This window comes from Tupaia chinensis, unplaced genomic scaffold, assembly GCF_000334495.1.
Source record: "Tupaia chinensis unplaced genomic scaffold, TupChi_1.0 Scaffold141490_1, whole genome shotgun sequence".
Lineage (NCBI taxonomy): Eukaryota > Metazoa > Chordata > Mammalia > Scandentia > Tupaiidae > Tupaia > Tupaia belangeri.
This window is the reverse complement of record NW_006201352.1, coordinates 1052716-1065848: the sequence shown is the minus strand read 5'-3', so window position 1 is coordinate 1065848 and position 13133 is coordinate 1052716. Positions and strand designations below refer to the sequence as shown.

The following is a 13133-nucleotide window of genomic DNA, read 5'->3' as shown; positions in this document are numbered from 1 at the left end:
TGATCAGAGAGGAGCAGAGAGAGAGAGAGAGAAAGTGAGAAAGCAAGCTGCCAGGACCAGGACTTGAACCGTGTTCGACCATGTAGAAGTCCAGCATCCTTAACCACTACACCACCTGCTGATCCCTAAATAGATACTTAGTTAATACTTTCTTTCTTTTTTTTTTAATGTATAATCAGCGTTTTATTTTTTCCCCCAGAGGACAGACAGTTCTTCAGTCCTTAAAGACTCTGCTCCTTACATGGGCTTTGGTGGAGGGCCAGGGGGCAGCACCCGCAGGTCTAAATCGGGGTAGGGGTGTTCGGTCCTTGCGAGCCTCCAGAGATCGGTTCCTGGCTACCTTGCTATGAATGGCGCAACTCACACAGTAATGTAGCTTCACATGCAGCTTGGGGAGCACATAGGCATCAAAGACACTTGATTCAGAGATGTCCTGACGGCTGGGGCCTCTACTATGTTCCGGATGATGAACTTATTAATAGCCTTGTCCTTGGGCACGCATCAGGCGCAGTTCGTGCAGCGAATAGGCTGCACATGGCCACGGCCCTTTTTGGCACGGCCGTTGTACCATTTTTTCTTCATCATCTCGGAAGCGAGGCCACGAGAGGCGATAGTTAATACTTTCTAACTACTGTGATTATTATTAGCTCTTATTGCTTAGCATTTGCATTATTTATTACCTCAGTGCACTCTGGCATTTATTATATAATCCTTAAAACAACTTTGCAGACTGAGATGAGTGGACCTCAATGTCAGCCGTTCCCTATTAGATCACACCTAAAGGAGACCACCATGAGATGTGGGTTAAGGAGGTAAAAGAATAGATGAGAGGGTCTTCAAAAAATTCATGGAAGAGACCAGCAGATGGCGTCATGGTTACGTTGCTGGATTCCAACATAGTCGACCATGGTTCAAGTCTTGGACCTGGCGACTTAAACTCATGCCAGGCACATGTGTGTGCATGCCCAAGATCCCAAGAGGAGAATGGAGAAGGGATTGTGGCATGGCCATCCCTGCCATGGGGTGATTTCTTGCTTTCTGTGTCTCTGTCTTTTTCTGTCTTTTCAACGAGTTCATGTGCCCTATAGCAAAAAACCTCTGTTCCAAAAAAATCTTGGAAAATGTATGTTTAAAAGCTCTGTGCATAGGGAGCAGCAGATGGCATAATGGTTATGTCCCTGGACTAGCACATAGTCAACTGAGGTTCGAGTCCCAGATCTGGTGGGTTAAATTCATGTTGGGTGTGTGTGTGTGTGCTTCTGTGCCGAAAATCCAGAGAGGAGAATGGGAGAGAAGGGGTTGTGGCATTACCATCTTCCCTGGGGGATGATTTCTCACTTTCTGTCTCTATCTGCCTCTTTGGCAAGTGCATGTGGCCTATAGCAAAAATCTCTCAGAAAAAACAAGGGGCCAGCAGGTGGCATGGTGGTTAAAGATACTGGATTCCCAAATGGCCTACCATGGTTCAAGTCTTGTACCTGGTGGCTTCCTTTCTCACTCTTTCTCTCTTTTCTATCTCTCTCTGATCAAAATTTTAAAATAATAACAAACGGGGACCAGCAGTTAGCGTAATGGCTATGTCACTAGACTCCCATGTAGTGAGTGCCCAAGATCTTGAGAGGAGAATGGAGGAGAAGGGATTGTGGCGTGGTCATTTCCCCTGGGGGTTGATTTCTTGCTTTCTGTCTCTCTGTCTCTCTCTGTCTTTCCTGTGAGTGCACGCTCCCTATAGCAAAAACCTCTAAAAAAATAATAATAACAAATGGAATTAAATAAATAACTATTAAAAATAAAAATAAAAGCACTGTACATAAATTTCACTATTTTTTTTTTGCATCAGAATGAACTTGTAGTAGCCATTTTTCCATGAGCTTTTCAAAGTCTCCTCTTTTACCTTGTTGATTTTTCTTATAGGAGAGGGAGAAAAGTTAAGAGTACTACAAATTCTGAGTATTAAAACCCATGAGCCTCTTGCTAGTTTGTATTCCTTTCAAGGATGTGCTTGTGTGTCCTTTGTAAGTTATTGCATGTGGGATGAAGACATTCAACCTCAGTAAATTGCTAATCGAATATTGATTGTTTTTACCAATCTTCGCATTAAACTCTATAAACATATTTCCTATGCATGGCTTTAGCACAGGTTTTTAGACTTCTAGCACTGTTGATCATTTTAAGTTGTAATTAAAAGTTAAAATTGGTTGATACATAGCACATACTGTTTACATTGGGGATCACTCGTGCTGGAGAGTGCTGCGTGTCATTTGAATCAGGTCGTTTATTCTGTCCCCCTACCCAAAAAAAACAAAAATTTGGTTTGGGACCGTAGAGGAATAGTTGTTGAGCTACCAAGATAAACATACTGTGGTGTAAGTTAAGTACAGTGGAAACTGCCTATTCTTGTCCTTTGCAGTTCTTCATCATTTTCTATCCCTTCCTGCAACTCATTATATACACCAAGATGTCTTATTTCTCTTAAATGTGTAGTGAATTTTAGTGAAATTAGCCCAATGCCTGTGCTTTAAAAAAAAAAATAAAAAACTGGGGTTGCTTGAGAAGGTTTTACTTTACAGATATTTAATATTTATTTTATTACATGATCAGTAATATCTTTGTTTTCAAATGGGCAGATTTTTAAAAATATAAAGGGAATCAGAATGCGGCTAAGTGTATAAAATTATTCATTATGCAGAGAAAAACCTACCTGAAGCTACAAATTTCAAATCTCACAAAAGTTAATCAAATTTGGTAGTACTCATATTTCCTCAAAATCTGAATTTCATAAGCCTGGAAACTTGGACATTTAAAAAATGTTCAAGGAGTTTGTCTCTATCACCCTTCAAATGCACACATTCTTTTGGACCACTCCAGAAGAAAGTGGCTGGGCAGAACCTCGTGGGTTTCCTAGATGTCCCGGCGGGTTCTAAGTCTGAAACACACGTCTTAGTCCTAGGGCGACGAGCAGAATTTAGAGCATGTCTCCATCCTAGTGCACGTGAAACAGAAAGTGAGTCATCACAAGAATGAAGGTCGTTTTATGATGTGTTGATGGATCTTTATATTACGGGTGGTGAGCGATATTTTCAGTTTCCTAATAAAAGCAGAGCTTCGGCTCTGACTGATTCTCCTAATTGTTATTGCTAAATTTCTCTTCTTTGCTCTTTTTTTCCCTGCTCACAATCTGCAAATGCTGTTTGGAGCCTGTGTGTTTCACTTTCTTTTACGAAAAGTTTTCAGTGGATGAAGTCCCCAGGAACCCTTTCCAAGCAAGCATTTATCTTTCTGTGCTCACAAATCTGAGTCAATTAAATGTGTTTGATTAATTTATCACAAAGAGTGCCACCTTGAATTAAAACAATTCTACTCTGTGGAAAATTCTTTCTGTTCAAAAGGTCTTTATTTCTAAGAACAGAGCTCTGATTTTAATTAAATAAAGAGTATTTTATGCAATTTTTTCTAAAGCTTAAGATTAATTTCTATGGTTACTAGGGATATAAATCTCTAGATTGCTTTAAAACAAAGATTTTTGTTCAGGAGAGAGTTGACAGCTCCCTTTAAGAGAAGCTATTACTTAATTTTACTTTTCTAAGTTTAAACACATAAAAAAAATTTGTAATGATACCCCAAAGGCATCATAAAAATGTAAAATAATTGTACTCTAAAATATCTAAAATTACAGGAAATAGACCTCATTTTAAAAATGAACTGGGATTCATGGCTGGAGAACTGGGGTGTGAGATTCTTCAAACCAGAATCTCTTGTCAAAGAAAAAGGAGACTTTTTTTTTTTCTTTTATGGTAAAAAAAAGTTTTTCCTGTTATCAATCATACAGACTTTAAAATATGTTTATTCTAATAGGAAATCTTCCTCTGTAGTTTTATTACCTTTAACTCGTGTTACTGTGAGGATGCCTTAGCTCCCATTTGAGAGACAAATTTCAACCTTTCCAATTACATGGCATTCCTTTTTTTTTCCAAGTACATGGCATGCCTGGGCCGTGGGTGAACGAGATCACGGGTAGACTTAGACGGCATTTAGGGGCTGTTTTCAAAAGCACGCATCAAGGCCAGTTTTCTGAGCAGCTTTAAATAAGAGCAGCATAAGTAGTTCCTCTTTCAGTAGATAACGTTAGCTGGTAAATTGTTCCCAGATTAAAAGTTCGTCATATTTTAATAAATGTAATGCAAATTCTATGGTAGAGACACTTCAAAGAGAGAGACTTCAACTTTTGTGGTAAATGAAATTAATAATTGTCCTTTTTCTCACTTTAGTATTATGGTATCATTTCTTATGCCGTTTTTACTTATTAAAATTTTAAATTGGGCCGTATATGATAAAACTTTCTCATTTTATTTGGAAAAGTGAAATCAGATTTATAAACTATTCAGACTGAGGTTTTGAAAGAACTGGCATTTCGTATGTCACGTGAATGCTATTGCAACTAGATGTGCTTGGAGTTTAAAACATGGCCGATCCAGGAATGCTTTGCATTACATGAGTTTATATTTTGAGAGCAAAATTGGAGGAAAGAAAACTACTTTCCCTCCTTTTTTTTTTTTTTCTTTTTGAAGAAACAAGAAAGAAAATTAAGTTGAATGCAGATATTGAAAGTGCTGTAAGCTGAGTATTTGAACAACAAAAGTAAACACTGATTATTGCAAATGTACATTTGGACCAATTTGCTTTTATCTTTCAAGCGAAACATTTCCCACAGTTTTTGTGGGTTTTATTTAAGTTGGGGAAACTGTGGAAGTTTGTGTGAAAGTATAAATAGGTTTGGGAAAGTCATGATTAGTGTTTGATAATAAACAAGCAAAAGCAAATTGGGAAACTCTTATTAAAGTCAGATGTAACATTTAATAATGTTTTCTCCAAAAACTTATTTTTGGAGAGAAGACCAGTGATTTATGTGGATTTGGAACAAAGATTTATACTGTAATTTAAAAGAAAGGTTAAATATGAATTCTTCAACATGAATGAAGTTCTTTTTGTATTTTTTTAAGAGCCTCACTGATAGTTATAGGAGTCTCTAAAAACGCTTTTTATAATTATGGGCACAGAAATTGCATGTATTTATATATTTTATTTAAAAAACAAAATACTTGGTTTCCAATAAAATTTAAATTATTTTTTAAAGAATAAGTGTATATGGAAAGTCTCTTTTGCAGGGAGGAAAGAATTTTAGTTTGTCAAAATATGACACAGTATAGAAATATAACTTTAAAACCTTAATCTAAAATTTGTTTTAAATCTCATTGTTATAAGATTGACCTCATAATTACAAATTAGCATTTTTTTCAAGTGCTTATATTCTTAATTCCTTGAGAAATTTGTATTTTTTTGTGTGTATCAGGCAGTATGGAGTTTGACTGTACTATAGTAATACTATTAGTGTGGAAAGGAATTGCTTTGCTAGTTTTTACCTATAGGCATTTAAAAATAATAGTTATAATAATATTTGATCAGATACTGACTAATGCTGTAGAGAGCTTTGGAACACTGTCATTTTCCTTTCCTTTCTTAGGTACACTGCTACGTGTGTCCCTTACAGCTATATACGTATTTGTTTGCGGGCCAGTTAATGTTACAGTTTCATGACAGTTTTATCACAAATTAATGTGTGATTTTAAGTGAAAATTGTTGCTATGATAAGAATGGAAATTTTTATATGCTTTAACCTAATTAATGATCTGAAAAACTTAAAAAAGGATTTATATAGTATATACTGGTTTTACTTTTAAGGCTTCAAATTGAGTTCTGAATCTAAAATTTAAATACAGGACTTAATTTTTTTTGTCTCTTGGTAAAATAATTCATAAAAGTGGAATGAAAGGATACAGTTTGATTCTCAGAATTGAGATCTATAATATATTGCCTAGAACCTAACCATTATTTTTCTAGTTGCTTTTACAGTTTTTTTTCCCCTTATCAAATGTTATGTTAGGAACTAATTATTTTATTGTATTTTGAACACTTAAAATAATTATCACTTTTGTAAAATTTAGCAGCTGGCAGTCTGTTAATTTCTTTTCAGTTTTATTTTTTGCAAGTAAAGATATTAGAATGTTTATAACTCATTCCTTGAAGTAGTCTTTTCTGCTTTTTTTTTTTTTTTGCTTGTGTATGAAGTACTTTCAGTTTCATGCCTTATTTACTCCAAAGAAGACCATAGGGAGGGAAAATAATTCTTTTTTTTTTTTTAAGACAGAATGATGAAATAAGGCCCTGGATTTTGCTTGAAATTTGAACATTCGCATTATTGGTCTGGGCCAGCATACTCTGCATTTTACTTCCATTCATTCAGTTGGAAGATGACTTTAGAAGCAAGGACTGAGTATCTTGTTACCGAACCCCTTTCTGAGAGCTTCATGATAAAATTAATACTCATGCCTTTGCTTATGTTACCACTGAAAGAGAAAAAAAATAAATTTGAGTAGAGCAAAAAACATTTCTGCTTTGATGGCTTTAATGTTACCAAAGCAGTGCTTTGTGTTGAGTGTCCTTTTTGGTGTGCATCAGGCAGTGTGGAGGTTGGCTGCCCTTTGCTGTTGTACTGCTTACAGTTGCTTTTGCTATTCTCTTTGTTGATGTGAAGCAGAACCTGAACAAGGTAACAGTTTTGATGGTGAGATTAGAGGTAGCCAGGCTGTCTCCTGGCTTTTAGAGGCCCATATAAGCTCAGAGCCACCCCTCCCCTTGTTTAGATATTACTTGCTCTTTTGAGTTTCAGATTACAGGAGCAATTGATCTGCATGACCTATCTTAAGAACTTTAACTTTGCAGTGGAAACTTAAACCAAATGTATATCCTCAAGAGACAAATCATCTTAAAACCAGGCTGTTGTCATTTTGATGTCCTGTACTGTGCCCTGTGAAATAGTGTGGTAGAGAGCACCACCTAGTGGAAGAGACTATATTTTGCTGTGCTGAGTAGACGATTTAGAAAATTAATTTGTATTAGTTTAACTCTTGCCCTTTGCTTGCAAATAAGTGAGTTATGTTGTGTTTGGCAGATGATTTGAATGCAGTGCAAGGCTTTTAGGGAAACACAATTTTGGACCAGCTGAGAGATGTCCATTTTATTAATGGTTCTCCCACTTCTGTAGTTGTAAGTGCTGGTCCTTGAAGCCTTCACAAACATTTTCTTAGGGCTTGTAATTGAAACAAAAAGCTATATTATTTTCAGAGTCGACAGAACAGTGTTCAGGCTTTAGGGATATCACACTTTGGAGTGCCTATATGCAACCTCAGTGACAGAAGACTACTTGCGGGAGAACCTGTTTGTTGCCACAGACTTTATGCTGTTCTAATTTTTTTCTAATCTCAAGAGAGGAGTTGCTGCTGCTTGTACACTGTAGGTCATGAACTGATCAGAAATTACACCCTTGATGTATAGTTAAAATATGTGTAAAATTATATAAGAAACTTCCATATTGAAAAAAAAAACCTTACATTATAACCATCAGTTTTTAGGTATAGCTGTTGCTTAATCTTTATTTTAGAATGATACATTCTTGATAAAATGTATCACTCATTGATTTGTTAAATCCTAGACATCTGTTGGGCTAGGAACTATGCCAGGCTTTGGGAATTCAAAATGAGCAAAACACAGCCCTTTTTGGACTTAGAATTTTTAAAGTCTTTTAATTCTTCACTGTAAAAGGGTGTGAATATATTCCGGGGATGTGGAATGTGCCGTCATGGTGTATAAAGTTTTTTTGCTTTGTGTTTACTGCCATGGATTAGAAAAATTTAGAAGACATTTTCTAAATGCCTTTGAAGAGCCTGGTGAGTAAAGCGGATGGATTCGCTTTCATGAGTTGGCGCGTTGGGGGTTCTGCGAGAGTTGGGTCTTGTCCTGAGAGCGGTGCTGGGCTTCAGAGCACAGCTCTCACCTGGGCTCGAGTGTGCACCCTGGCCTGCCCCTTGCAGCTCTGTGATCTTAGGTGAATTTCCTCGTCTTTTTCTCATCTGTCGTGAAGAGGCACTGAGAGAATATGTATGATGAGCGCAAGACGGCGCCTGACATAGTCAGTACCAAATACTTACTACAATTATGATGAAGACGCTTTGGAGGTTCTCTGCCATCTCTCTTCTTTTCTGCCTGTTGGGAGGCAGACCTGTGGGTGGTTCTCATAGTACACTGTCTTTCTCCAACACTTGAGGCCCCAGAGCCCCTGCCGCCTTCACTGGCCCCTTAGCAGTGCATGTCAGTCACTCTGCAGGCAGGCTCCACCACCAACGGCCAGCCAGCCGCTGTCTCTGCGTGCTGAGCTGGGAAGCCCTTTCTATGCCAACGCCATTCGCAGGGAGAGTGTTCTCTCTCCCTCTCACTGTGTGTGTGTGTGTGTGTACGTCTTGAGCCGTGTTTATGATCAGAGGTTCTCAACCTGGGCTCCAGTGAGGCAAGAGCCTCTGAAGCTCACAATGGTAGGCAGCAAGTTCTTGTGTCTGTGTGTATGTTTATTTTTTAGGGGAGAAGTCAGATTCATAGCTTTTGTTAGAGTCTTACAGACATCTGTGCACCATAAAAAGTTCAAGAACTGTACTTTAGATGTTCACAACTATTTCTGTAAAACCACTATAGAGAAAAATATTTAACCCCCACCTAGAAAGTGAAACTCAAATTTGAATTTTACACTGTTTGTTTTTCAAGATATATAAATAATTTTAAGGATAGAGTTGAGATTTTAACTTGAGAAACTTGAGTATAAATAAAATGTTTTTCTTGTCAGGGTTTCAGAGAATTTTGTGTGTATGTGTGTGCGCTAGAGAGTGCATGCACCCACCGGAGTCAGAGAGGGGAAGAGGAAGCAGAGAGACCACCCCCTTGGGAATGATCATCCACGGCCCCTTCTCCTCCATCTCTCCCTCTTGGGATTTTTCATGTGCACACACGCCTGGTGTGTTTCCCAGGCTGTCAGGTTTGGGATTTGAACTGCAGGGTCGGCTATACAGGATCTGTCTGCCTCAACCACCAGACCACAGAACCAGCTGGGTTCTTAATAATCGTTTTTTTTTGGGGGGAGAGTTTTTTGCTATAGGGCTCATGCACTCACTAGAAAGACAGAGAGAGACAGAGAGACAAAAAGCGAGAAATCACCCCCCTGGGGGATGACCATGCTGCAATCCCTGCTCTTCCATTTTCCTCTCCAGGTCTTGGGCATGCACATGCGCCCGGCATGAGTTTAAGCCACCAGGTCCAGGACCACGAACCATGGTCAACTACATGGGAGTCCAGCCACATAGCCATTACACTAACTGCTGGTTCCGAGTTCTGAATAAATTTAAGTAGAAAGAAAAGTGAAGAATGAAGAGGCTGGAGAATTCTCAATATCAGAGGCAGCTCTACCACTTAATAGTGAGACCTTGAACTAGTTACTTAGCCTCTGTTCTCTGTAAAATGAGAAGGTAATGGTACGTACATATTATAGTTGTAATGAAGATTAAATGAAGTAATCTGTAAAAACCCTCAAAATTCTTCTTGGCATGTAATAAGTACTATGTAAGTATTTACCATTATCATTTCAGTTGCATATTTACCTCAAAACATTTATAACATGCCCAGATTTCTTGTCCATTACAAATTGTCAATGTAATTCTTATTTTTTCTCAAAGAATTATTTTATTTAACTTTATTTATTTATTTATTTAAATTTGACCGGGGGGGGTGGGTGAGCAAGCAAACCACCAGGTCTGGGACTCGAACTGCTGTTGGCCATGTGGGAGTCCGGCACCCTTAACCACCACTCCACCTGCCAGACCCTGTCAGGGTAATTCTTTCATAGTCTGTTTTACTTATACTTGCTGATATGTGAGCAATTATAAATATATCTAATTTCTCATCACTAGAATTTCCAAAATTCTGTAGCTGAATTGCCCTAAGTCAGATTACCTTAATAAATAAAAATTATAAGTACATGGAGCCTTAGAACCATGCTGGAAATTTTGGAAAGCATAAAAGGAGTGGAAAGAAACTGTCAGGGTTTGTTCATAGATGCTTTCAAGTTGATCAGACACAAAAAATTATCTTGGCATTTTTGGGACCAGCAGTTAGCGTAATGGCTATGTCACTGGACTCCCACGTAGTCGACCATGGTTCACGTCCCGGACCCAGTGGCTTAAACTCACGCCAGGCACATGTGTGTGCGTGCCCAAGATCCTGAGAGGAGAATGGAAGAGAAGGGATTGCGGCATGGCCATCCACCCTGGGGGGTGATATCTCGTTTTCTGTCTCTCTGTGTCTGTCTGGCGAGTGCACGTGCCCTATAGCAAATACCTCCCCCCCCAAAAAAAAAAATTATCTTGGCATTTTTGAGCTGGACGGGACCTTGGGGATGACCCTGTCTGACCTTTGCAGCATGCAGGTGAAGAATCACAGCACAGAGCAGTGCCCGAGGTCCGAAAACTGGCTTGGAGTCACCCTGTGCTGGGAGACAGCATCTCCACTCCATGCCTGAATGCTGACCCTATGGCACTTATTCTTTCTGCTTCCAAGGGAGCAAAGGGAATATAGGCTCCCTGTGGGGCTCCAGGATGAGCACTAGTCCCAGGAAAAGTGTGTAGTGAATCAGAAAACTGTTCTGTGGAAGAGTACTTGCATTAGAAAAAGGGCAGTGGGGGCCAGCCCACAACTTGGTAGGTAAAGGGACTGGATCCCACAAGGCTGACTGTGACGTTCAAGTCTTGGACCTGACAGCTTGATAAACATGCCAGAAGCATGTGTGTGCATGCCTTAGATCCTGGAAGGAGGGAGAAATGGAGGGGAGGTGATTGCAGAGTGACCATTACCCGTGAGGTGTGCTTTCTCACTCCCCCGCCTACCCCCAGTGCCCTCTGGCAAAATTAAAAAAAAGAAGGAGCAGAAGAAGGAGGAAGACCAAGAAGAAGAAGAGGAAGAGGAAGAAGAAGAGAGGTGGCCTGAGAGGAAGAAAAAGATCAGCAGAGTGCCTGTGGGGCAGGGCAGGAGCAGGCTGCACATTTGTCAGCTCCCCACAGAAACCTCATTGCTGGAAGCTTAGCCGTGCACTTGGGAGGAAAAGAAATGTTTTTTTCTTCAGTGCCTGTTGCCCACTTAGTGGGTGTGAGCTCCAGGGTGAGTGTGAGATAGGGCTTGGAACCACTGTTCCCATCGCTGGTCTTTCCTTAGGGCCTCTTCTAGTGAGAGTGTCTTGTCTGACTACCTGTGATTCTAGCAGCTAAGAATCCGGATTTTTCACTTCATGAGTCCTCAACACAAGCTACCACTTCCTCTTAGGCTCAGCTGAAGACATGGCAAACTGTTCCAGCACTGAGGGGAATAAGCAGCTTTGAACTTACTGCAGGAGTATATAAGTGTGTATTAGAACCCAGAACCCAGTGTGGCCTTTGCAGTGTGTCATTTGAGTTGTGTGCGCTTTTCACCTTATACCCTCAAGTTCAGCTTGCTGTGAAGTTCAGCTTGCTTCATGGGTGAGACTTAGTGATGAAGGGAAGTAGAAGAAAACTTAGAACGTTTGAGCACTTCCCCTGAGTCAGACCGTGTCAAGATTCTTTTGATGTTTTCATTAACGACTTATAGTCACCTTCAGCATCGCTATCTTAAGTTTAAGCCTCAGAGTTAAAGGCTTGGCAAGGTTGAATAACTGGCATAAGGCCATATTACCAGTAAGTGGCAGAGCTGGGATCTGAACCCAGGCATGATTGACTCTGTAGTTCATCCTTGGTATTACCGAGACTGAGAAGGACACAACACAAGCACGCTCTTCACAGTCTCTGGATCAGGCAGGATTTGGATTGAATCTGAAATGCAGTGCAAAGCCACATAAGAAACTTGCATTGGAACTTCCTGTTCTTTCTCCCTCCTCCCTTCCTCTCTTCTTTGTTACCTCCTTGACGTGCCTGGCCCATACTGGGTCTTATGTATTTGTCAAATAAACAGATGAAATACAGGTTTCCAAGCACACAGAAAAGAAAGCAGTGATTATTAACCAGCCGAGGTACGGTCAGGAAGCATGAGCCCTGTCCTCCCACGCTCGTTATGTGCTTAAGCTTGAGTTGCTAGGCAAGGAGAGTCTTTGACTCCAGAAGGCCTTAGTTAACAAAGTCTCTCCTTGCTATTTTGTGGAGGAACCCTTTCGACTGTTAGGGTATCTGTGACTAGTTGAGCTGGTTATTCACCCGGTGGGTTCTATAGCACCATGTGCTGCTTTCTTCACCCCTATTCCCCATTTTAAAAATTGATGATTGTTAGTTACAGGTGTCTTCAATGGCAGAATGATCAGAATTGCAAGTAACGGGAGGCCAGGGAAAAGTATGAATATAATGAAGATCTAGTTTATCAGCAGCTCATAGGAGAAGTCCTTTTGGTGGATGTGAAGTCATCTGACCGCAGTGACATGTGAGTGAACATGGCCTTGAGGGCAGTAATAAGAGCTCAGAGCCTGGAGGAAAGGAGGCAGGAGCTCTGCTTTTCCCTGCATGTCCTGCTGACACAAGTGGTGAGCCAGTTCTAGGACCCACATTTGACTTGTGAGGCCCACAATGTTGCATGCGGTGGTGGCCCAGAGCCACAGATGTATTTCATGTAAAGAATTTTTGAGGGTATTGTGAATGCTTACCTTAGAGAAGAAGACTCAGATGTGCGGAACGTACTACCTGACCTTGATTCAGAGCGAAAAAGAACTTCGAAGTAGAATGAAGAGGCAGTGGACTCCCTCCATGCTGCTGCTTAAGCAAGGCAAGGTGTCTTCTAGACTCTTCCTGGTCTAGAGAGTCCATCCAGGCTTTATGCTGTGTGTGTCATCAAGCATATGCCAGGCAACTAGAAAGGTCAGATAAACCAGCAGTGGACAGAGCTTCGAAAACAGAGGGGCTGCATCAAGCAATGTCTTTGGGGAGCTAAAGGAATGAGAGTGAAATGTTCAGTTATATTCAAGTTACAAAGAGAAACAGTTGGGGCTGGGAGACTTTAGAAGGAACAGTTGAATACATGATATTTACCTTTTCTTCAGGTTGTAAAGTCCTAGCCCTATTTAAAATGAAAGCTGCATTGAACTTAATGGATAATTCAAATTCCATATGCTATTCAACTTTTTTTTTTTTGAGAGGTTTTCGCTATAGGGCTTGTGTGCTCGCCAGACAGAGAGAGACATAGAG

At 40.0% G+C, this 13133-nt stretch overlaps 1 protein-coding gene and 1 pseudogene across 5 annotated transcripts in view; one reads left to right on the top strand and one right to left on the bottom strand.

Annotated features, from left to right (window-relative positions):
• STX18 (syntaxin 18) overlaps window positions 1-13133 on the top strand; it is a 147618-nt gene that overhangs the window by 52315 nt on the left and 82170 nt on the right. The gene's annotated exons all lie outside the window — the stretch shown is intronic.
• Window positions 238-585, bottom strand: LOC106733224 (40S ribosomal protein S26-like; annotated as a pseudogene).